The sequence below is a fragment of the Triturus cristatus genome, chromosome 4_2, assembly GCF_964204655.1.
Source record: "Triturus cristatus chromosome 4_2, aTriCri1.1, whole genome shotgun sequence".
NCBI lineage: Eukaryota > Metazoa > Chordata > Amphibia > Caudata > Salamandridae > Triturus > Triturus cristatus.
This window is the reverse complement of record NC_140586.1, coordinates 810,295,115-810,319,282: the sequence shown is the minus strand read 5'-3', so window position 1 is coordinate 810,319,282 and position 24,168 is coordinate 810,295,115. Positions and strand designations below refer to the sequence as shown.

The following is a 24,168-nucleotide window of genomic DNA, read 5'->3' as shown; positions in this document are numbered from 1 at the left end:
GGGTATCCAGGCGCTAGGGCAGGTGCAAAGGCTAAGATGAACATTTTAGAACAGGGACACTGTATTCAGTATTCAAGAATCTTTATTCGGTGATTAAAAAACACCATAAAAGCACACATACATATACATAGATAAAACGGCATTAAATATTAGTCAAGATCCTTGTGCATAAATAACAATAAAATACTAACATACAAGGCTGTAAATTTAAAACAGGGAGTCACAAGTCTTTTAATCCTCTCCCCTCGTCTTCCTTAGTCGGACCGCAACCTTGATAAAATTCATAACACAACACAAGGTTAGCGGGTCAGAAGCTTTTTGCAAGTAGATTAGTGCATCTCTGGCATGTTCCAGGTGGGCCTTTTTTAGGATGTCTACTAGGAATCTACGCCTGGGCATTGAATAATAGGGACAGAGCAAAGTAAAATGAAGGGAGTCCTGCGGAGACCGATTGTCGCAGCCGCAGGGTCCCTTCTGCTCGATTGACATGGTAAAACCTGCTGGCGAGGCCAACATAAAAGGAAGTAGGCTCAGTCTGAAACGGCACATAAGAAATCTGTCCTGTGTATTGTGTACAAGATACAGGTAGGGCTCCATACCCTCCACACTCTTCACCAAAGTATGAGCCCTTATTGACTTTTTTTCCCCTTCAGCCAGAGCACGGCATTGGGTTTTCCGCTCTAGGAAAATTTCCCCTACTTGTTTCTTGTGCTGTGCTGAAATGGTGGTGGGGTTCTTGAAGAGGTTTCCAAACCCTAGTTCCTCAAGAGTGTTTCTCACATATTTGAGCCATGGGATGCGCATGCAGTGGGTCCTACCTAGGCAGTCCAGTAAGATTTTTCTACTTAGATGCGCGTCTGGATTTACCCAGATTTTTAGCCACGCCACAATTGGCCTAAGTTTTAACAAATCGACCAGATATGGCCTCCCTAGCTCCCTGTGAGCTATGAGTCCAGCAGTGCTGGGTGGTACCCTCAGGATAGATTTCAGATGTTTGTTCTCTTCCTGGTCAATTCTAGAGGTATTCACGAAGCCCCAAACTTCTGCCCCATAGCTTACTTTAGCGCATGTTATGGAGCCGTACAGGTTCATCACCTGTTCCGGACTCCATCTGCCCAACCTCCTGCCATATCCGGCTATTGCCCCGTTAGAGGCAATCATTTTGTTACAGCGCTCTTCCACCAAGGAGTTAAATTGAAGAGCACCATCAAAGGTTACTCCGAGATAGGAGAACGTTTTAACCTCCTCTAAACAATGGGAACCTATTGTGTAAGAAAATTTTGAGGAAGGTTTTTTGCCTGCCAGGAGCACGTAAGATTTGCTTAGGTTGACAGATAAGTCCAGATCGCTCATAAACTTGACGAACCCATCTATCAGAATCTGTAGGCTTCGTGGTGTACGCGCCAGCAAGACTGCGTCGTCTGCGTAAAGCAGGACAGGGATTTGCCGCGTCCCAACCCTTGGGGAATCTGCCTTTAAGCCCAAAAGAAACTGTTCCAAATTATTAATGTAAAGGGAGAACAAAAAAGGGGCAAGAATACAACCTTGTCTGACTCCACTTTTGCATGGAAAGGAGTCCGTCAAACCTCCCTCCCTGTTAAATCTAACTCTAGCCGTGGTGTCGCTATGCAGCTCTCTTAGTATGGTAATTAGGCCGCTCTCGATCCCCATCCCTGCCATCATGTCCCACAACTTCCCTCTGTTGACGTGATCGAATGCTGCTGCCAGGTCCATGAATCCCATATAAATGGGTTCCTTACTGGCCAGAGTATATTTGGCAGTCAGCATATATAGGTTCAGGCATTGGTCGCTGGTGGACCTCCCTGACCTGAACCCATATTGAGTGTCCGAGAAGATGTTGTTCTCTTCGGTCCACTCGGACAATCTGTTCAGGAGTGCCCTTCCCAGAAGTTTAGCCGAGACGTCAATCAGGGAAATAGGCCGATAACACTTGGGGTCGTCCTTGTTACCCTTTTTAAAGATTGGCACAATGATCGCTTTAGACCATGATGGAGGGAGACCGCAGGTGATAGCAGTGTTTAGGACCCTGGTCATCAGTGGGGCCCAAAGATCTATATTACTAAGAAAAAGGTCAGGGGGAATTCCATCTGGGCCCGGGGCTTTATTCTTAGTTAGACTCTCCATCCCTGCCGTGATCTCCTTAAGGGTAAATACTACCGGAGGAGCCTGACTTGGGGTTACTGATGACTCTACGTGGGGACCCGATTCATGGTTATACAGGCTCTTAAAGTGTGTGACCCACTGCTCCGGGAGGATGTTAGCCCCTATCTCCGGAGAATCATTTTCTTGAAAGGTCGGTTTATTGATGATTCTCCAGAACCCCGCTAGGTCCCTTCTTTCCCCTGCCTCTCTCAGATCTGCCCAAGCTTCTGCCTGCAGGGTGAGTTTCCTCCTTTTGGTCTCTTTTTTATATTTTTCTCTGCATGCCCTGATTACTTGTGGATCTCGTGGTTTTGACTTAAGGGAGCATTTCAGTTCCCTCAGTGCCTTGGAACAATCTTTATCAAACCACCGGGGATTGACCAGATTACGCGTGGGCGCACTGGACCTTAGTAATCCGTCTATCAGGTTGGCAATATGGTTAAATGCTTCTAATAACCTTGGTCCCTGGACTTCCAGATCCAAACATTCATTTATGGCCAGCAGACCCTTATCGCTCAGGTTTTTATAGAACTTTGCCCCATCTATTTTGGACCATTTCAGTCTCCTGCCTTGATCGGTGACCCTCTCCACGATTGAACGATGGGCATTGGAGCCAATACCCGCCCTATATGCGAGCATTAAAACAAGCGGGTTATGGTCGCTGAAAGTGTTCCAGTCTATCCCTACACTGACTACTTTATTAACCAGGGATCTCGAGACCAGGATATAATCTATAATAGACGAGCAGCCCCTGCCCTTAAAAGTTGGTGGGAGTGTACCATCCGACTGTGGGTCTACCATATTAATGGTGTGCTCTAGGTCGTACTTAAACCGAAGCAACCTAAGAGCCGACCCAGTAGGCGAGTGAGAAAAATGCGGTCCCTTCTCAATTGGGCATTGCGCCCAATCTGTGTTCTTTTTGACCAGTGCCGGACAAAGGTGACAATTAAAATCCCCCACCACAAGCAGTCCACCAGACGGTCCCTTATTCTGGGATATGATTTCTTTTCCTAACCTTTGGTCGAGTTCAGTTAATACCGGGGTGTGGCTATTTTCTAACTCGGTGCTATATATGTTAAAAACAGAGAAACGTAACCCCTTTCCCTGGAACCGAACCGCCTGTATCCCATATGAGAACCAGTCTGGAAAGGACCAGGTGCCTGGCAGGTCTAAATCTACATAGATGGACAAACCGCCCATTGCTCTCCCTGAGCTAGATTTTCGGGCGGGAACAAAAAAACACTTGTACCCCTGCAGATGGTAGTTATTCTCCACAGCCCATGTCTCCTGTACACATATAATGTGAAATGTTCTAATGAAGTCCACCCATTCCTTATTGTTAAATTTGCCCGCTATACCCGCTATATTCCATGAGATAAGTCTCACACCCTCTCCACTCCATTCAGCACCCCCCTGGGCCCTTGGTCTTCTTTCCCACATTGATCTTTGCATTCCCTGCCCATGTCCCCCTCCTGTCTTGTCTACAACTATTTCCTTTGGCACAACGCAGTTTGGTTCCCCCTCACCAACCACCTGGATTTGCTGAGCCTTGGATCTTTGCTCCTCCAGTCTTTCTACCGTACCTCCTATTTCTATACAACCCTGGGGGGCATTGTCTGTCTGTCAATCGACCCCTTCAAGGCCATTTAGGCAATGGAACCGGTTATAGGAAAAAAAGGGTTGTTCAGGTCGGCCAAAAAACGGCCTAGGGTTAAAGGCCTGGTGACTCCCCCTCCTGCCAACCCTCTCCCAGTTGTCATGAGTTTGGGGTTGCTGAGATAGGACTGGGATGATGGGAAAAAAGAACGACACATGGAGGGTTTGGATGGTGGATTCCCTAGATCTGTTTTTCCCTTGACATATATGGGACACCGTTCCTGTGTCCCTAAAACTCACCAGTATGCAGTCCCCTTTAATGGATTTTTGTGTTCTTCCCACCCATGGTACCCTTCTTACCATTATAATTTCGTTATTAAAGTGTGTCGGGAGGGGTCTATTTATGTTTAACCACTTGATTACCCTACTTTTTAGGGCACAAAAGTCCTCCGTTTCACCTTCCTCAAGTGGGGGGACACCTGCCATAACGACAGTAAAAGCATTGGTCTCTGGAGGTAAATTGGGTCTGCGTGGTCTCAGGGTGAGCTTCATTAAAGGGGTCGGGGTGCTCTTGTCTACCGGCTGTGCCGGGGGTACAGATCCTAAAGGAGGGTTGGGCATATTGGTGTTAGGGGGCTTAGCTATTGCAGGCTTTGGCCTTGTGGGTTGTTGCGAGGGTGCCACATTCACAGCTTGTGGAGGGACTGGATTAGCGACACTATTTGCCGACTGCTTAGGGGCTACAGTGGAGGAAGTGGACTCTGATTGCCTTCCCTGTCTGCCAGCTGGAGTTTTCAGACTGCCCAATGTGGCCTCTAAAATGGTTAGTCTGATCTCAATCTTTTTAATACTCTCGCTGATCGGTAATAACAGGGACCTTAGCAAAAATTCTAGGTTTCCCAGCGGGACAACAGACAAGGGAATATTAGCAATACCAACTCCTGTGTCTTTTATCATAGTAGGAGCTGGATCCTCATGAGCAATGGGTTTAGGGTGTAAATCGACCAATGGTTTCTCTACTAATGTGGGGGTTTTTAAAAACTTCCCAAAATCCGAGTGTGGAACCTTGGGTTTGCTCTTTCCTTGAGCTCCCCTCGATTTCCTCCTGCGTTTATTTGGAGGAGGTCCAAAGGCTACTTGTGTGTTAGTTGGCTTAGATTTAGTTTTCCTAATCTTCGAGGCTGGAGGGGCCGGAGGGGGTTGGGACACTAAATCAATGGTCACCCTTGGGGGGGCTAGGACTAATTTCTGGGGCTATACTCAAGGCTTCAACTGGTGACATGTTAGTGCAATCCCTCAGCAATAGTGGGACATCATCAATTCGGGACAACTCCTCCCTTGGTAAAATAAGTTGGTCTCCGAGGGGCGTGTTTTTCATATTATCTATTGAGCGTCTCCGTTCTGCCCTTAACCTGGACAGATTACACTCTTTGTCCCCCTTCCCCACTGCCCGGGAGAAATAATTCTCTAGAGTCCTATTCTTTGCTCCACCCGGTTTTAGTGGGGTGCTCTCCCTTGCAGGGGACGGCATAATGTTCACAATAAATTAAACTCGGCGGGCGGCTCCACCGAGTGTAAGAGACCAGGGGTCGGAAGCACAATCCAAGAGGGTAGGCCCAGCCCGGCCACCTTCGGCCCCGGACGGCCACAGACGGTCCCGCCCTTGTCCCGGGCTTCTCCCGGCGCCCTCCCGCGCGCTCCCGCGCCGCGGAAGAAGCTGCACCTGATATAGGGGGAGGGTGCTTAGGGGGCGTGGCCAGCAGGGAGAGCGTCCAGGTGCAGGAAATGATGGCAGCACAGGGACTCCTGGGCAATGGAGTCCCTGATCCTCACCTGGCGCTCGCAGCCCTGCTCCCCGAGATTCAGGCAGCTCCCCTGTCAGGAATCAGCAACGATGCGCCCAGGCACACGGGCGAAGCGGGACCCGCGGAGCGGGTTCCGCGAGGTGCAGCCGCAGAACAAACAGCCCAACAGGAAGGACCTCGCAGGACAGAGCTCGCGCTCACAGGTCAGTCAATGTCTCCCAAAGAGCTAGGGACAAGCAGGCTCTTTTCAGCTGTGCTTAGGGGGCGTGGCCAGCAGGGAGAGCGTCCAGGTGCAGGAAATGATGGCAGCACAGGGACTCCTGGGCAATGGAGTCCCTGATCCTCACCTGGCGCTCGCAGCCCTGCTCCCCGAGATTCAGGCAGCTCCCCTGTCAGGAATCAGCAACGATGCGCCCAGGCACACGGGCGAAGCGGGACCCGCGGAGCGGGTTCCGCGAGGTGCAGCTGCAGAACAAACAGCCCAACAGGAAGGACCTCGCAGGACAGAGCTCGCGCTCACAGGTCAGTCACAGGTCAGTCAATGACACTGAAAGTCGCATTGGCCATTGCAAATCAAAATGGCCATGGCTAGGGGTGTACAAGAAGTCAATGTTATGGAATGTCATGATATTTCACAACCATTTTGTTAATTTATGCATTAAGAGCAAATATGGTTTGGTGTTATTGCATGTGACTTTGGAACAGATGGTGTAAAAAAACAGTCTTCCGAGATACAAACAAGAGACTGGTTTATATAGAAAATGACTCTAAGTAAGACATGTTTAGTGTGAGCAAGACTTCTGTACGCAAAAATTATGCAAACTTGGATAATTAAAAAAATCATAAATTTCACTTACAAAAGCTTGAGATAGCAAATGTTATTGCAGGTGTAATCACATTTCGCCAGGTCTAGTTATTACTGGATCTCCTAACAATTGCGCATGAATGAGGATGCGTCCTCTTCCTTGTGACTTGGGAGCGTGCAACCGCACAGTTTTAAAGATGATTATTAGTAGGGCTGGGCGATTAAATTTAACTCCTCCGGCGGAGTTTGCAGAGTTTTGGCCACTCCGCGTTACGCTTGTAACGCAGAGTTCCGGCCAAACTCCGCCACCTGTTGGGTGGCGGAGTTTGTTTCTCTTGCGTACTCGCAAATGGTAAGTGGCCAGGTGTGAGTGAGAATTGGCTTCCCATACCTCGATTTTTAAGGGCTATGAGGGCACCCGGCAAGATCTTCTCAACGCAGGTGTTCGTGACCGCTTGCAGAGAAAAAACTGCACTTGAGTAGAAAATCTACTGGAGCAGCAGAACAGAAGCAGCGCCCCCTGGTGCACAGAGTGGTGCAGTTTGTGCTGATTTTGCAGTGTGGAACAAGCTCCCAGCGCTAAACATCAGTGCAAGCAGCGCAACGTGCCAAATTCCACCCATTTGAGGAACTCCTCAGAATCTCCCAGAGTTTTCATGCAACTCTGCGACATTCCGTGGAGTGAAACTCCGCACGTTCCGCCCACCCCTAATGATTACCTTCTGCCCTGAGCATGTAGTAACAATTAAAAAAGTGCAAGTGGTTCATTGAGAACAGCCTTTATTTTGCAAATGAACCCTTTCCGCATTAGATGAACAGGCTCCAGTCAGTCGGGCCATGTTTTACTATTTTCTATTCCACTTCATGCCTCTTTCTTCCCCCTCCCTGTACTTCCTATCACTTTACCTCACTCTTGTAGGGTCTTTTTCATGACTGCTTGCCTTTTTTGTTACTGTTTTCCAAAGTCTCTCTCCCTCCTTCTGTCTTTTTCTCTGTCTGGTTTTTGTTCAGTCTAATGATCAGAAAATAAGTACTGCTCTCCAAAAATGAGTGTCGATGCCAACCAGAGGAAGCCACTGGTACAACTTAAGCACTGGTAGCCTCATGTGTCCTATGTTGTTTCGACCAGTTTTTGCCGGTCGAGTGCCCTGCAGGGCTCCTATTCAGACACCATGATTGCACTTTTGCTGAAGATGTCTGAGGGATCCATGTTTGTTGGCAATAGATGAAAGCAAGGTTATTACAGGAAAAGCATTCGGTGACGCACAAGCTAGGAGTCATCAAAAGGATAAAAATAAAATGATATGTATTTACCATACAACCCTTGGATTCTTCAGAGAGCCAGAAAGTACTCCAGGGACCCCCTCTTGTGACATTTACAGAACATTAGTCCTTTAAAGTATTCAGCATGCACAGTTAAGGGCATGTTGTGCTCTATCTCTTTACATTGTCCATCAAAGCAAAATTCCCTGCTGTTTTTTAAAGCAGACGCCTGACAGTGCAAATATGTGCATTGCAATGAGCGACCGGAAGTGTGAATTTCAATGAATACATTGCAATCGCCTGCGATGTGTAAGGGAACGCGGGCAGCAATGGGACTTTTTCTGACTTACAAGAGGATGGTTCATTGTTTTGAGAAGCATTGGATGATCAACATTCTCAAAATCAAATCTGTCAGTGGTGGACAGCTTCTACTGGGGGAGTGAGTGGGTCTTTCCTGGACGGGGACAGTAATTACAAAGATTTTTAACCACACAGTGAATTTATCACAAAGCCCTTCCAACGCAAGTCTATACCACGCATATGCCTTTACCGTGTATGCCTTTACGATGCATTGGAAGTATAGTTAAAGTAAGTATGTGTGAAGTAGTCCATATTTATGTACATATTTGTGTGTATATATATATATATATATATATATATATATATATATATACAAATTCACTGAAAAAACCATAGGTTTCACACACGTTATAGTTAGGAATTAGCATTTAAAAAACCTTGCAAATTCACTTAAAAAACCATAGGTTTCACACATGTTATAGTTAGCTGGACATTTCACTCGTGAAAAACCATTGAAATTCCCCCGTTATAGTTAGTGAGTTAGTGCAGGCAACTATAACTCACGCGACCGCAATCCTCTGCTGATGACGTCAGATATTACATCACTGTATTTAGACACTTATTTACCCATGCCTTCTTCCATTAATTTTTAGCTATACATATATTACAATTTTTTTTTTTTCAGAAAGATACATATGTCATCAGTGATGTAATATCTGACGTCATCAGCAGAGGATTGCGGTCGCGTGAGTTGGTCGAAAGGAGTGCCTTCATCTGCACTCTCAGATGCAGTTCTAACATCGTCCATTGTGGGATCAAGACACCGTTCCACTGTTGGTACCTCTTCGACTACTGTGTTAGTAGCATACAGAGCACTTCACAGTGCTGGGCCTCAGGCTGGGCGCTGTCTGCCTGTGTCGCAGTAGCAAGCGTTGATCTCAGGAGCCTTCCCAGCTCGCAGACCTCGGCCCAAAAGCTTCCGCCGGCACATGGTGGGCCCTCTCTCACATACGACGGTGTCGAAAGGTGAACTATGGGGCATATGTGTGTCGCAGCGGCCATGACGGTTTCTGGGTAGCAGCAGGCTGAGAGAATTATTCCCGCAACTACCTTCGCTCATGGCGTCAGCCTTGTGGCAGTGTAAGCTGCACAGACCTGACAGACATGTTCGCCATTCCAGAAGAGAACCACACCCAGAGAAATGTGCCTTTTATTCATACCCCTTCGCTAGCCTTGCTTATGCCGAGCCACCCCACTACGCTAAAGATTTTGGGGGGGGGGGGCACGTACACACCATGTCTTCGTAATCTTCCCTACTAACTGTACTATCGTGGTTGCGTCCACTGTTGACTTCACTCAATAGACCATCAGTGTATGTTGACATGTAAATGCCTGTGCTCTGCATACTCAAGTCTGTCCGGCACATCCCCTCAACACTTTGGATTGTATACTTTTATAATCGAGAATCACTTGCCACCTTCTCACATACTTTGCACCCATCTCTCCCCGCATTCTGCATTTTGTGGCAGAGGTGCAATGCCATGTTTGGTTTGTGTACATGCCTAGCCACGGTTCCCACAGTACGTAGTGTCGTTGTGTCTGCTAGGTGTACATGTTGTTTGTCAAGTTGTATGTGATTATATAAGGTAGCGCGTTTATTCACGAGCAGTGGTTTCTCCCATTTACATATCGCTGTCTTAAGGAGGATACAGAAGTTTTTCTCACAGGTGAAAAGTGGAACCACAATGGCAATCATTCATTACTATGTAAGAATGTCCAACTGCACGATGCTTCTAAGCTTACAGCCCCCAATCGTGCATGCTTTTAAAAGCACGCCAACTCCCACAATCAGACCAACATTCACACAGCTTTCTAACGGCAGTTATCTGCTTCTTAATAACATGGACTGCTACGCAATGTGAGCTGGCATACCGTATGTCCTTACTATTTCAAACCGGGTAACTTCCTCTAGCAATCTCTATTCCCACCCACACAAAGTAACTCCCAAAGTTCAACTTGACCTTCAATACCTACTTTGAAAACAGATTGTATTAAACGGAGCAAACTGAAAGCGCTTTTGTTTCAAACAGAAGTGTCCCTCACTTCTGCAAAAGTAATTTATCGACTGCAGATAGCACGAACTTCAAGTAAAATACACTCCCTTTTAAATAGGAACCTCCCATTACACTTTGTGAATTGTTACACAATTTTCAACACATCTGACATTTAAGGTCTGGCACACTTTTTTAACCTTGTCTCCTCCGGCCTTCTCACAGGCTTTCAAAATGTTTTTAGTCTAACACCAGACCTCATTCATTCGATCATCTCTGGAATAACAGCAACAGTGCCCATAATTCTCGCTATGTTTGCGGCCATCCTACTACTATTTTAGCTTGTTAAAAATGGCTACGCTCCCTATGGTAACAAGCATGCCCGACAGAATACACCTCTACGCGAAGCTACATCAATACCGTGAAAAAATGGAACAACTTTTCGGCTGCCTGCCTCTATCTATTATCGGAGCCATCTACAACATGACATTTATTTACACATATACAATCTGCGTGCAACCATCTTTTTTTTGCAAAACTTGCCCAATCGACTGGCGAATGGATCTATGTCTTGCCAACATCCAAGCAAACACTCCCGATATCCAGCAGGTAATGGAGTATCTTGAAAACCATGAACTTGATTGTTCGGGCAGTGGAGCAATGGCGGATGCAACGCAAAAAGGTATCCTGGCGGAATGGGATTTCTGCCCAGCCGCGAAATATCTCCTGCAACGTGCGACCTTTGACAACATCACAGATTGCCTGCCAATTCAAATTGCCGCTCCAACATTTGAGGAACATTACTGTCCCTTCGAGGATATGAATTGGATCGCTTTGCTTTTCTCACACGGTGGCAACAATCGCCTCTTGGAACATTACGCATCTCAAGCCGCTGAAGAACTTCCGGACTGCAATTTCCAAGACTTGTAAGAAATTCACTTTATTCTTGGATAGATTTTTTCCAACTTTTTTGACTTTTCCTATTAAATTTTTGAATACACTTCAATTGAACTATTTTCATATAATAACTTTCTAGGTATGCTTAGGCATTTGAACTCTGTTTTGATTATTGGCCCTTACCTCTCCACACTAACCAGGAATGGATGAAGTATGGCCTATGCAAATACGCTATTTACTTGCTAAATTAGCCTAAACCCAACATCCATTTTGAAACCATATCTATTCTTTGTACACACGTCTCTCTGCCTGCCTCTTATCCACGAAGCCCTTTCACACAAATTAGCTCATCCTCAGCCTTTGGTCACGAACTGGCGATCAAGATCATAAAACACGGCATTGTTTAGGAACTGGTTGGCACAGTGTGGTAATCGTATCCTACCTTTATTTTTATTCTACAATTTACAGTCATTCATGTCTAATAGGTATTGTTTATGTCACATGGAACTGTAACATGTAATGTGGAATTGACTGATGCAGAAGCTTAGCTTTGAATACAGCAGAAGCGATTGGAGTTTGCCTCAGCTGGATGCCTTAGCTCTTGCACCCATTGTTCAATTTATGGCACTTACATAAAGACACTTTTTATATAACTTGCAGACTCCATCGCTTTATCCCACACAGCCACTTTCTTAAACACACCTGATTTCACCATTTGTCTTCTGTGGCATTGCAACATTCTGCATTATATTCTTCACAATTATTTATTTATTCCTGCTTGCTAAAACACTCCATTCGAGTCTTCAGACCGGTAGGGGTGAGTAGTTTGCTTTCCACTCCCGCTATAGTCCAAACCCATATTAACAACACTTGCACAGCTATGCTACAGCGGCCAGTATGCTTCAGCGCCAGGAGCACATCAGTTTACAGCAATCAGCTCACGGTTTCATCCCCGAGTGTACTGGCACCTCACCTCAGCACCATCTCACTCTGGTCTAAACAGCACTTTCACTCCGCTAGGGGTGAATACTTCACTTCACACTCCCTGTATAGCACACCCTAACCACCCCACAGAGCTCACACTGCTATACTCTAAACCCATACTAGCACAACTTACACAGCTATGCTACAGCGGCCAGTATCCTACAGCGCCCAGAGCACATCAGTTTACAGCAATCAGCTCACGGTTTCATCCCCGAGTGTACCGGCACCTCATCTCAGCAGTGCACCATCTCACTCTGGGCAAAACAGCACTTTCACACCGGTAGGGGTGAATACATCGCTTCACACTCCCTGTGTAGCACACCCTAACCACCCCACAGACCTCACAGCGCTCCTACCCTCCTCTTTCCGACTCTTTTCACCCTTTTTTCCCCTTACTCGCTTCAACGGAATCACAAAATGGCTGCCAACACTTACTAGTTGCAACCGCTTGCACTGCTCGCAGCCAATAAGCAGCAAGCTCGTGCTCGTAACGCCTCAGCCAATCAGAAGGCAGAAGTCCCAAATATCGCTATCTGTAAATTTCGATATTTCTCCAAACCTACTGAACGGATTTACACCAAATAAACAAAAGCGTGCTTTCTAGACCTAGACTCTTCTCCCTGCCAAATTTGGGGTAATTCCGTTCACCCGTTCGACCTGTAGCCTTGTCTAAAGTTTCCTATGGAAATTAACATGGAGAAAACACGTTTGGGGACCCCCTTTTTTCTCGGACCCCCTTGACGAATAAATATATATATATATTTGCGGGGCAATTTGGATGGATTTATTGTTGGAGCCTGACCTGCACGCCCCCTGGGAGTGCTTTCACAGTGTGTTGGCGAGTTGGGAGCAGAAGGAGTTTCTCCGTTATTGCAGGTTGGAGTGACTTTCCACAAGTAATGGTGAAATTGAAAAACAAACTGTGTCAGAGACTTACCAGGCATCTTGTGCTCAGGGAAATTGTTATTTAAAGAAGTGGTTTGCGCAGCATGTCATTCACACAATTGAAACGACGGCGCAATTCACCTGGGATATGCTGAAATTTTCAATGTGCGCATGATAATACGGCCCACTTAGATAATGAGGGAAACCACGTGGGCCCTTTTGAAATCAGAGACTGCCTCCCGTGATCAAGGCTCGCCCAGAGCAGAAACGTTGGGATTTGGGAGCCTCTTACCTTCGTGTTGTTTCACAAATAAAACTACGTGAATTGGAACCTAACCAGTGTCGGTGTGCCTCCTTTGATGTGTGAAGGAGGTTTTGTTTGGATATATATATATATATATATATTCACTGAAAAAACCATAGTTTTCACACAAGTTATAGTTAGCTGTACATTTCACTCGTAAAAAACCAATGAAATTCCACGTTATAGTTAGTGCAGGCAACTATAACTCACGCGACCGCAATCCTCTGCTGATGACATATGTGTCTTTATGAAAAAAAAATATTTGTAATATATGTATAGCTAAAATTTTATGGAAGAAGACATGGGCAAATAAGTGTCTAAATACAGTATTAGCATCAGCAGAGGATTGCGGTCGCGTGAGTTATAGTTGCCTGCACTAACTATAACGTGGAATTTCATTGGTTTTTTACGAGTGAAATGTACAGCTAACTATAACTTGTGTGAAACCTATGGTTTTTTCAGTGAATTTGCAAGGTTTTTTAAATGCTAATTCCTAACTATAACGTGTGTGAAACCTATGGTTTTTTCAGTGAATTTGTACGGTTTTTTAAATGCTAAGTTACTTTACGCCGTTCGTGCCGTGCGCGCCCACTTCACGCAGTTCGTTCCGTGCGCGCACAGTGAGCATGCGGTGCGCTTTCCGCACCGCGCGCCCACTTTACGCAGTTAGTGCCGTGCACGCACGGTGGGCACGCGGTGCGCTACGCGCACCGCGTGCCCACGTTACGCTGGATGGGCCATGTACGCACACGGAGGACATATTATGCGCTTCGTTGTGAAAGGTTATCTATTAAATGTTCAATTTTGCAATATGCCATGCACAAAGAGTGCCCAACGGGCACCTTTTGCACACGGGGGGGGGGAATATGTGGATTTTGTTTTTTGTTTTTTTATTTTTGGCCGTACGCGTACGGTAAGCGCATTCGGCGTTTAAAAAAAAAAAAAAAAATTGAACTTTTTGCCCTTGGGGGTCCATTTAGGACACCCTAACCAAGGCTAGGTGGTTAGGAGCTTTGTTTTTCCTCCCCCCCTCAGAGTGCGAGAGAGAAAATGGCGGCCGACACTTCCTGGTTTCGACCGATTCGAATGTTTACTAAGATCTAACAGCCAATCAGAATCGCGCTCGCGCACGGCACCGTACGCGTACGGTAAGCTTACGGTGCGCGCTCGGAGCGCGCTTACAGATATATATATTGATTTAAATGCTATTTTCTTAGGAAATACTGAACAAATTTACACCAAACCTACAAAAGGCACATCCTTGACCTGTAGACTACCTCTCTGCCAAATTTCAAGTAACTCTGTTCAGCCGTTCGGGCTGTAGCTGTGTCTAAAGGTCCTATGGAAAAATGCATGGGGAAAACGCGTTTTGGGACCCCCCTTTTTTCTCAGCCCCCGCTTGACGAATCCCCCCGAGACTTTCAGGGTAGGAGCGGAGCGTAGCGCCCCATTAGCTTTGAAAATTTTGCGAGGATTCGTCGACCGGCGCCAAAGTTATTCCAAATAGAATGTTGCGGATTTCCTATGGAAACATGGTCCTAACTATAACTATCTACTGGCGACCGCCAGTAGATAATATATATATATATATATATATGTGTATATATATATATATATATATATATATATATATATATATATATATATAAATATATATATATATATATATATATATATATATATATATGGGCAGATTTACAAGCCCCTTGCGCCTCCGGTGCATCACGTTGCGTGACGCACTGGTTGCACAGCCTGGTAAGTGATATTTATAAGAACAGGTCACCCTGCGTGACTTAACCTGTGCTTGTAAATATCGGCCCTGTTCACGCAACACTTTGCGTGTTAGTGACGTGACATGTGTGTTGCTGTGGGTGTTCCGACGCAACACCCATGTCCACTGATGCATTTCCAGATTTACGAGAAATCGTTAATCAGGAACTGATTCAGAATGCTCTTTCAATGCGTGCTGCATTCTACAGCACACATTGGAAGAGGAAATCACCTCAATTGATTGTTTTGTGCAGGAAGGTGCCCCTTCCTGCACAAAAACAATCTCCCCACGACGCAGGCATCCTTGCACCATGGTGCAAGGGTGCCTGAGCTGGCGCATGGCAACAGTTTGTGCGCCAGCGCAGAGGGAAGCACAGAGATGCAACATATTGTTGTAAATATGTCGCATCCCTGTGCTTCAAAAGTAACGCAGCGTGGCACAGCGAAATGACTTGCGGCACCGCGCTGCATTAGTTTCTTGTAGATCTGCTCCAAAATATTTAGGGACGGGTATAAGGTATAGAGAGATAAGGGTTGTTTCAGGGTTTAGGGGTGGGTAAGAGTATTGTGTTGTAAGGCTGTTTTTTAAGGCACAGGGGTCAGTAGGCCTATTGGATGGGAAAGGTATTTAATGGTCATGGGGTAGGAAAGTAAGGGTGTTTTTAGGGTTTAGTGGTGGGTGAGGGTATTGGTGATAAGGGTATTTTTAGGGTTTAGCGGTGGATAAGTGTAAGTAATAAAGAAGGGCCTCCCCCACAACTTGAATCAATAGGCACTTGCCTTGAAACCTAAGGTACATTAGTTGGGATACACAATACTTTAGAGATGTATCAACAGGCACTAGTCACATTATCTCTTATATACCTCTTTTGTTGTGAGATCATAACACAGTATATTATGAGTTTGTTTATAAACTTCATAACAGTCTTAGTACTAATAAGCTGTGAGTTATGACATGTACCTATAGAATGAATTAGTCCATGTATGAATCTTATTGTTATTGAACAGCATATTTAAATTTTATATGATTTATTCATAATAGACTGTTTTAAAGCACTGGTCAAACAAAGTAGAATGTTTAAATTGATTTAAAGAGGTTCTTTTATCCCTTGTAGCACATGAGGGTGTGTGTGTTGCTTTAAATTTGCACGATGGCTTAATCACATTTAGGCGTTCATTGGTTGTATTCTATTTAAAATGGCAATCCGTCACAGGCGCGTCAGGTGATCAAGATCGCTTATGCGATCGAAACACGTCCGGAGCGGACACTTGTCTGTTTTTACTTCGATGAATAAATAAACTGATATCATGAAGTAACCCCCTTGGTTTGGATGGATTGATCCCTTTTGAAGAATTTTTGAGGTCCGTACCTGTTTTTGAAGAAATAGCAATTCAGGCATCAATTATATATATATGTATGTATATATATATATATATATATATATATATATATATATATATTACCTACTGGCGGTCGCCAGTAGGTAGTTATAGTTAGGACCACGTTTCCATAGGAAATCCGCAACATTCTATTTTGAATAACTTTGGCGCCGGTCGACGAATCCTCGCGAATTTTTCAAAATAGGTGGGGCGCTACGCTCCGCTCCTACCCTGAAAGTCTCGGGGGGATTCGTCAAGCGGGGGCTGAGATAAAAGGGGGGTCCCAAAACGCGTTTTTCCCATGCATTTTTCCATAGGACCTTTAGACACAGCTACAGCCCGAACGGCTGAACAGAATTACTTGAAATTTGGCAGAGAGGTAGTCCTCAGGTCAAGGAAGTGCCTTTTGTAGGTTTGGTGTAAATCTGTTCAGTAGATTCAGAGAAAATAGCCTTTAAATCAATATATATATCTGAGCCAGCTTACGGTGCGCTTACGGTGCGCTTACCGTACGCGTACGGTGGCGTGCGCGAGCGCGATTTTGATTGGCTGTTAGATCTTAGTAAACATTCGAATCGGTCGAAACCAGGAAGCGGCGGCCGCCATTTTCTCTCTCGCTCTCTGAGTTGGGCAGCAAAAACGATGCCCAAAAATGTCTAAAGAGGCAGTTTCTTGAGATCCTAACCACCCAGCATTGATATAGGGGTCCCCAAACAACCCCCAAGCCCAAAAAAAAAATATTTTTTTTTCGTAAAATCGCCGACCACGTAACTGCGTAAAGTGGGCGCGCGGTGCGCGAAGCGCACCGCGTGCTCACTGTGCGCGCACGGTGCGCGCACGGTGCGCGAAGCGCACGTGCGCGCACGGAACGAACTGCGTTAACTGGGCGCGCACGCCACGAATGGCGTAAAGTAACTTAGCATTTAAAAAACCGTACAAATTCACTGAAAAAACCATAGGTTTCACCCACGTTATAGTTAGGAATCAGCATTTAAAAAACCTTGCAAATTCACTGAAAAAACCATAGGTTTCACACATGTTATAGTTAGCTGGACATTTTATTGATAAAAAACCAATGAAATTCCCCCGTTATAGTTAGTGCAGGCAACTATAACTCACGCGACCGCAATCTTCTGCTGATGACATATGTGTCTTTATGAAAAAAAAATATTTGTAATATATGTATAGCTAAAATTTAATGGAAGAAGACATGGGCAAATAAGTGTCTAAATACAGTATTAGCATCAGCAGAGGATTGCGGTCGCGTGAGTTATAGTTGCCTGCACTAACTATAACGGGGGAATTTCATTGGTTTTTTATCAATAAAATGTCCAGCTAACTATAACATGTGTGAAACCTATGGTTTTTTCAGTGAATATATATATATATATATATATATGTATATATATATATATATACTTACCTGCATGGTAAAGGCATATGCGTGGTAAAAGCATGCGTTGTAAAAAATGCTTGGTAAAGGCATGTGTGGTAAAAGCATGCGTTGGAATGTCCTACAATCTTCCTTGATGAGTGGCAGTATACTAAATGATTATGTTTCGTGCCAAGCATTAGTTTGAGTATCAAAATGGACGTAATAGACTGACTTATATAACTAAACTACCACTATTGACATTAATGCATTTAGATGATAAATTAGCAGATATCGTATTCATCCTAGTTAGACTTGGCCATGCAGAAATTAATCAACTGACAATGTATAAATGTAAATAAGTAGATTTTTTTGCATTGTTATTCCTGATTTATTCATAGGATTAAGCCTATAATTGCAGAACATCTCAATAATAACATGTTTGTCGCAAAGAGAACATCTAATAAATTACATGAAAAACCCCTCTCTCCTTTAAGTCACGTTATAATAACTAATGAAACTTGGTGCTTAACAGAATATATTATTAAACCAGGTGTAAACAGATTGATATTATTTAAATATATGTCACATGTTGCAATCTCTGTTTTTGACACGTACTAAGAGATAATCCTAGGTCTGGTTTTGTTACATTGGATTAAGTGCATCGTCTATAGTGGAGCAATTAACCAATACATTGAACTAGATAATGAGGTGGAATAAAGGTATTACACTAGCTGATGGGAGGGAGGTGGAGAACAGGAAACTCACCAGGAACTCCCAGCCTCACCCTTACCAATCATCTCTTTCACAATAAGTCAATTTCTTCCACTGGCCAGGTTTTGACTATCCAAGTGGAAAACTAGCAAGCACATGTCTTCATAATCCTTTTTGTGACTATAGCCAGACTCTGGCCCTCATTTAGTATTTGATGGAGGGATACTCCTACACAAACAGAATGGATATCGTGTCCATCATATTGCAAGTGTATTAGGCTACGATGAATCTGTCATAAGGCAGACGGGATATCGGTCATGTTTGTGACAGAGCACCTGTCCACTAGACTCTAAATCAAGCCCTCTGTTTTTGAGTTTCCTTGCAAAGGTGGGTTTGTTCTTTGCAAACCATGTTTTTTTTGCCCAATCAAAATAAGCAGAGCTATGATTTGTTGAGACACTTTTTTTTTTTTAAGTTCAAAAGATTTTTATTAGAGAAATAAAGGTGTCGATACATAAGAAAACCTAAAACATAACAGCAATATGAGAGGTAGAATAGACATGACTGTGGAAATAAACATGAGATTGAGAGATAACAAATAATTGAGGCTATATAACAAAAAGCAGTGCTGGAGATAATATGCAGTAAAATGGATTATAAAAAATGCAAAGGAACAAAAAAGGTCAATCAAGGAGGTTTAGAGACCGCCTGCTGAAAAGGAGGCAAATGAGATGAGCGCTTAGCACAAATATCAAGGTACAAGGTCACAGGAAGCAAAAGATCATGTCGCTTTTTAGCCAGACTGAGGGGATAAATAAAGACAGTATCTAGCCTGTGATTATGACATACATTGTACCACCATGCTCTAAAAGAAATATTAGCAACATTTTTCCAATTAACAGTAATTTGCTGGAATGCAAAAGCTAGCAACAAGTCAACAATTTGCATATTAAAATCAATATCTGCCCAACAGGGAGAGAGAATTCCTAAAAAAATATTGACAAAAGAGAAGGGAAATGCAGTATGAAATATGGCATTAATTTGAACCCAAACTTGTTTCCAAAAATTGTGCGCAGCAGTACAGGAAAAAAGCATGTGAAAAAGAGTAGCCTTGGGTGTCGAGCAGGACCAACAAAGGTCAGGGATTAAAGGAAACCTCTTATTCAACATATGGGGTGAAAAGAGAAGTCTGTTATAGATAAAAAAAAAGGGTTTGTGTGAGGGAAGCAGCCCTGGACGATTTGCGAAGTTTGGTCCACATTTTATCCCAAAGAGAGGTGGGCCAAGAGATGTCAAAATCAGACTCCCATTGTTCCTCTACCGTGGATTTTGGCCTAGGTGTGAGAGTCTTGTGAAATGAGTGGTAAATTGAGGAGGCTGTGGGGTGAGTACGCAGCAAGGAATGGAGGTGCAGAGTAGGATTGGAAGGGTCGGGTTGGGTGGGAGAGTTGGAGAATTGGGCATAGGTGCACATAACTGCGTTCTTAAGCGTGAGGTACTTACGAGCAAAGGAGTGAGGGAGATTGAAATTTTGGCTAAGAACGGAGAAAGGTAAGAAATCAGAGCCAGAAAAGAGGTGGGATACCCAGATCAAACCCTTTTGTCTCCAAGATTTCCAATAAAAGGGCTTGTGATTAATGAGGATGCTGTTATTATACCAAATGGTGTTATTGAGAAATTCAGCTACAGAGGAAGGAGGGCTTGAGGAAGTGGAAAGAAGAAGTTTGGTAGTGAATTTATGGATGGGAGTGGAAGTAAACTGGGGCTTACGAGAAAATGAGAGATACTCAGCGAAAGTAAAGGGGGATAAAGAAAGACGCTCAATAACAAGCCATAGAGGGGGAGATTCAGCAGGATCTCGCAACCAAAGGGAAGCTTGTCGCAGAAGGAATGCTTTATGATAAGTGGGAAAATCTGGAAAGTTGACTCCACCCTCTGATTTGGGAAGTCGTAGTCTGAACAAGGACATACGCGCTTTTTTGCCGGACCACAGGAAAGAAGAGAGAATAGTGTTGATTTTCCTAAAAAATTTAGCTGGAATAGGAACTGGAATATTGGAAATAGTGTAAAGAACTATTGGGGAAAGCATCATTTTAATCGTGTCGAGGCGACCCCACCAGGAAAGGTAAAGCGGGTGCCATCTAGAAGTGAGGTCAGACAATTTCTGGGTACACTTGTTAAGGCATAACGAGACAGTATCGGGAAGGGAGGGGGTAATGTGCAAGCCAAGATATTTGATATGTGAGGGACTCCAAGTAAAATTGGACGCAGCAAAATCAGGTTTGAAGGTAAATTTTGTGAGGGGTAAAATTTCACATTTGTCGTTATTCAACTGATAACCAGAAATGTGGGAGTATTCATGAACTTCAGTTAGAAATGCGGGGATTGAAATGGCAGGGTTGGACATAAAGAGTAGGATATCATCTGCATAGGCAGCAAGTTTGATGTTTGTTTGAGAGATTTGGAAACCATGCAAATTAGGATTTTGGCGGAGTTTTGAGAGAAAGGGTTCTAAGGCCAGATTAAAAAGGAAGGGAGAAAGGGGACAACCCTGATGAACTCCTCTACCTAAGTTGAAGAAAGAAGAGACTAGGCCATTAGCACAGACCGCCGCTCTGGGACTGGAATAAAGGAAAGAAACAAAGGAAATAAAATTAGGACCAAACCCAAACCATCTGAGGGCGGAAAAAAGGAAAGTCCACTCTACTCTATCAAACACTTTTTCTGCGTCCAAAGCAATTGCCGCTAACGAATCCTGGAACCGTGAGGATTTGGACAGGACATTGAACAGAAGTCTAGTATTATCTGTGATGAAACGACCTTTAACAAACCCAGATTGTTCCGGGCCCAACAATTCAGGAAGAAAGGGGTCTAGTCTTATGGCAAGGGATTTAGCATATATCTTGTAATCAATGTTAACTAAGGAGATTGGTCTATAATTCTTGCAATGCTGGGTGTCTTTTCCTTCTTTGGGTATAATGCATATGTGGGCATCTGAGAAAGTGCCAGAGGAAGTGCCACTAAGAATAAAAGAGCCAATAAGAGAATGTAATCTGGGTAATAGTAATTTAGAAAATTGCAAATAAAATTCAACTGTAAATCCGTCCGGACCCGGGGCTTTATCCTTCTTAAGTGACTGAAGTGCAGTGTGTAGTTCGGAACTAGAGATAGGCGTTTCAAGAATGGATAAGTCAGCAGGAAAATTGGGGGGAGCCTGAATGCTGGAGAAAAAGGTAGCGAGGGATTGGGCAGTAGGGTGAGTTTCAGATGAGTAAAGTGTGGAATAAATAAGGGAAAATTCCTCTAAAATATCAACATATGTGCGCCTTAAAACGGAATTAACATCATAAACAGACTCAATGTTCAGTTTGTGTTGCTTGACTTTTAAATAATTGGCTAAAACCTTCCCCGCTTTGTTCTTACCCCCGTAAAATTTTGAACTAGATTTCAACAAATATAACGAAGCATCGTCAGTGGATTGTTTGTTAAATTGCATCTTAGCTTCAATAAGAGTAGTCAAACTTTCCTGCGAATGGGAGGTATAAAAAGAATGCTCCAGTTTTTTAATCGTGAGGAGAAGGTCACTAGTACGCTTGCGAGCAGTTTTACGCTTTCTAGCTACATAATCAATGATGAAACCTCTGGCTGCAGCCTTATAAGCGTCCCAAATAGCATGCTTGGGCACAGTGGGTGTGTCATGGATGGCAAAAAATTCTGTAGTAAATTCAACAAAGGAGGTGGTGAATTTGGGATCAAGAAGGAGAGTATTGTTAAAGCGCCATCGTTTTGGCCCGGTGGACTTGGGTAAGACATCAATGTTAACCAGTACAGGGGCGTGATCAGAGAACAAGATGGGGCCAATATCGGCGTGAGTGAGGGACTGAGAGATATGATGGGAATGAAAAATGTAATCAATGCGGGACTGTGATTGGTGGGATGGGGAGTAAAAGGTAAACTCTTTAGTAGTAGGATTACATAAACGCCAGGCATCAATGAGTTTGTGCTGGGATATTGCTTGAACAAACAGTTTATGAGACTTATTAGGGATATAAGATGCTTTGGAATGCCTATCTAAAAAGGGATCAAGGGGTAGATTGCAATCTCCTGCCATAATAAAATTGTCATCAACGTATTCAGAAATACGAGAAGCCATTGTGCGCCAAAAGGCGGGGTCACCGCCAGTAGGTGCGTAAATGTTGAGAAGGGAGATGGGAATACCCTTCGAGGAAAGTTTGACATACAACCATCTACCCTCGGGATCTGACTCAGAAGTCAAGAGCGAATGAGAGAGAGATTTGCGAATTAACACAGCCACACCATTTCTTTTACCATCCCCAGGAGCAGAGAAAACATCACCTACCCAACCCCTCTTGAGCTTAGCAGTTTCAATATCAGACAAATGGGTTTCTTGCAAGAAGGCAATGTCTACATTCAACTTGGCTAGATGAGAAAGAATTTTTTGCCTCTTAATAGGAGAGTGAAGACCTTTAATGTTCCAAGATAGAATACGTACTGACATTAAGGATTATTAAAAGAGTAATGCAAAGAAAAATTAAAACATTGAGAGAAAGCCTCGCGAAAAATAAGAACGTAGGAAAAAGAAAGAAAGAAAAAAGAATAAAGAAGAAATGGAATGGACAAGAGAAAGAAGAGTAAGAGAAGACTAAAAGATACCATAAAGATAGAGAAAAGCCAAGGTGTTACTGAGATCAGTGAAACGATAAAGTGAAGTCCGGAGATATTGATAAGTAAGGTCCAATGAAAGAGAAAAAAGAACATGCGCAAAGAGACCAATAAACAAGCAAGATAAGAGAGAGGACGGCCAAAAGGAGAGGAACGTAAATATGAGTCAAAGGAGAAATGAAGTGACAGGAGGGTAAAATGTATAAAGAGAAAGAAGCATGACCAAGGGAGCCAATAAGCGATGAGGAGAAAGGAGGAAAGAGAGAGAGAAGAATAAAAAGGTCGCGAAAAAGGTACTGACACCAGTAAACCTGAAAACATGAAAGGAAAAACCAAAGTCAGGAGAAACAGAACAAGAACAGACATGTCAAAAAGGGTATGAGGAATACTTACAAGGGGTAACTTAGGGAAGATACGATCAGGAACAGGAACAAGCAAGGACGTACGTGGAGGCGGGGGGAGGGAGGTAGGGCCAACTGGAGAAGGCAGGACACTCGGGGTCAGTGAGACGTCCAACCAGAGGAACAGGACGGAACGCGGAACATTGATCTGTGAAGGAAGAAAGGTAACAAGGTTAGGCGACGGCAAACGACAGGGGCACAAGACAAGCAATGAATGGGGCGAACCAAGAAACCACAACGTAAATAACAAATACTTCGATGAAAAGCATAAACTCATCAAGAGAACATGCAAGTTTAAGAACAGTTGAGTTAGAAAAATCAGCGGACACAAGAAACTGGGACATCATAATACAACTTCGGAAAAAGTCACGGTGGGAGGGAAGAGGAAGGCCCAGAAAGCTCCATGTCAGCCTGGCCGCAAGAATTCAGGAAACTCCGAAGTCGCGTAGGCTCCTCATATGTCGTAGTCTTATTATTGTAGGTGACTTTGAATAAGCAAGGGTGGAAGAGACCGTATCTGGCACCAATGGAGCGAAGGTCAGGTCTCATGTCGAAGAAGGCCTTACGACGATTCGCAGTGGCTCTGGCGTAATCTTGCGCAAAGAACAAAGTGGAACCCGACCATGTGAGACGAGGAGAGGCTCTGGCTGCTGAAAGAACTTTCAGCAGATCTGTGTATTCCAGAAAATACATTATTACACCTCTGGGCTTCGCTGGCGTGGATAGAGAGGAGGAAACTCGTCCAAGCCTGTGGGCACGCTGGATATTGAGCGATGTGTCCTCGGGCAAGTGTAA

General features: G+C 44.2%; 1 long non-coding RNA gene across 2 annotated transcripts in view; it reads right to left on the bottom strand.

Moving 5' to 3' along the window:
• Nucleotides 1-24,168, bottom strand: part of LOC146835098 (uncharacterized) — a 637,707-nt gene that overhangs the window by 486,449 nt on the left and 127,090 nt on the right. For both annotated transcript variants that reach the window (XR_014960382.1, XR_014960383.1), the window contains exon 2: nucleotides 23,366-23,521. This is a non-coding gene — a long non-coding RNA (uncharacterized LOC146835098). The remainder of the gene's footprint in view (nucleotides 1-23,365; nucleotides 23,522-24,168) is intronic.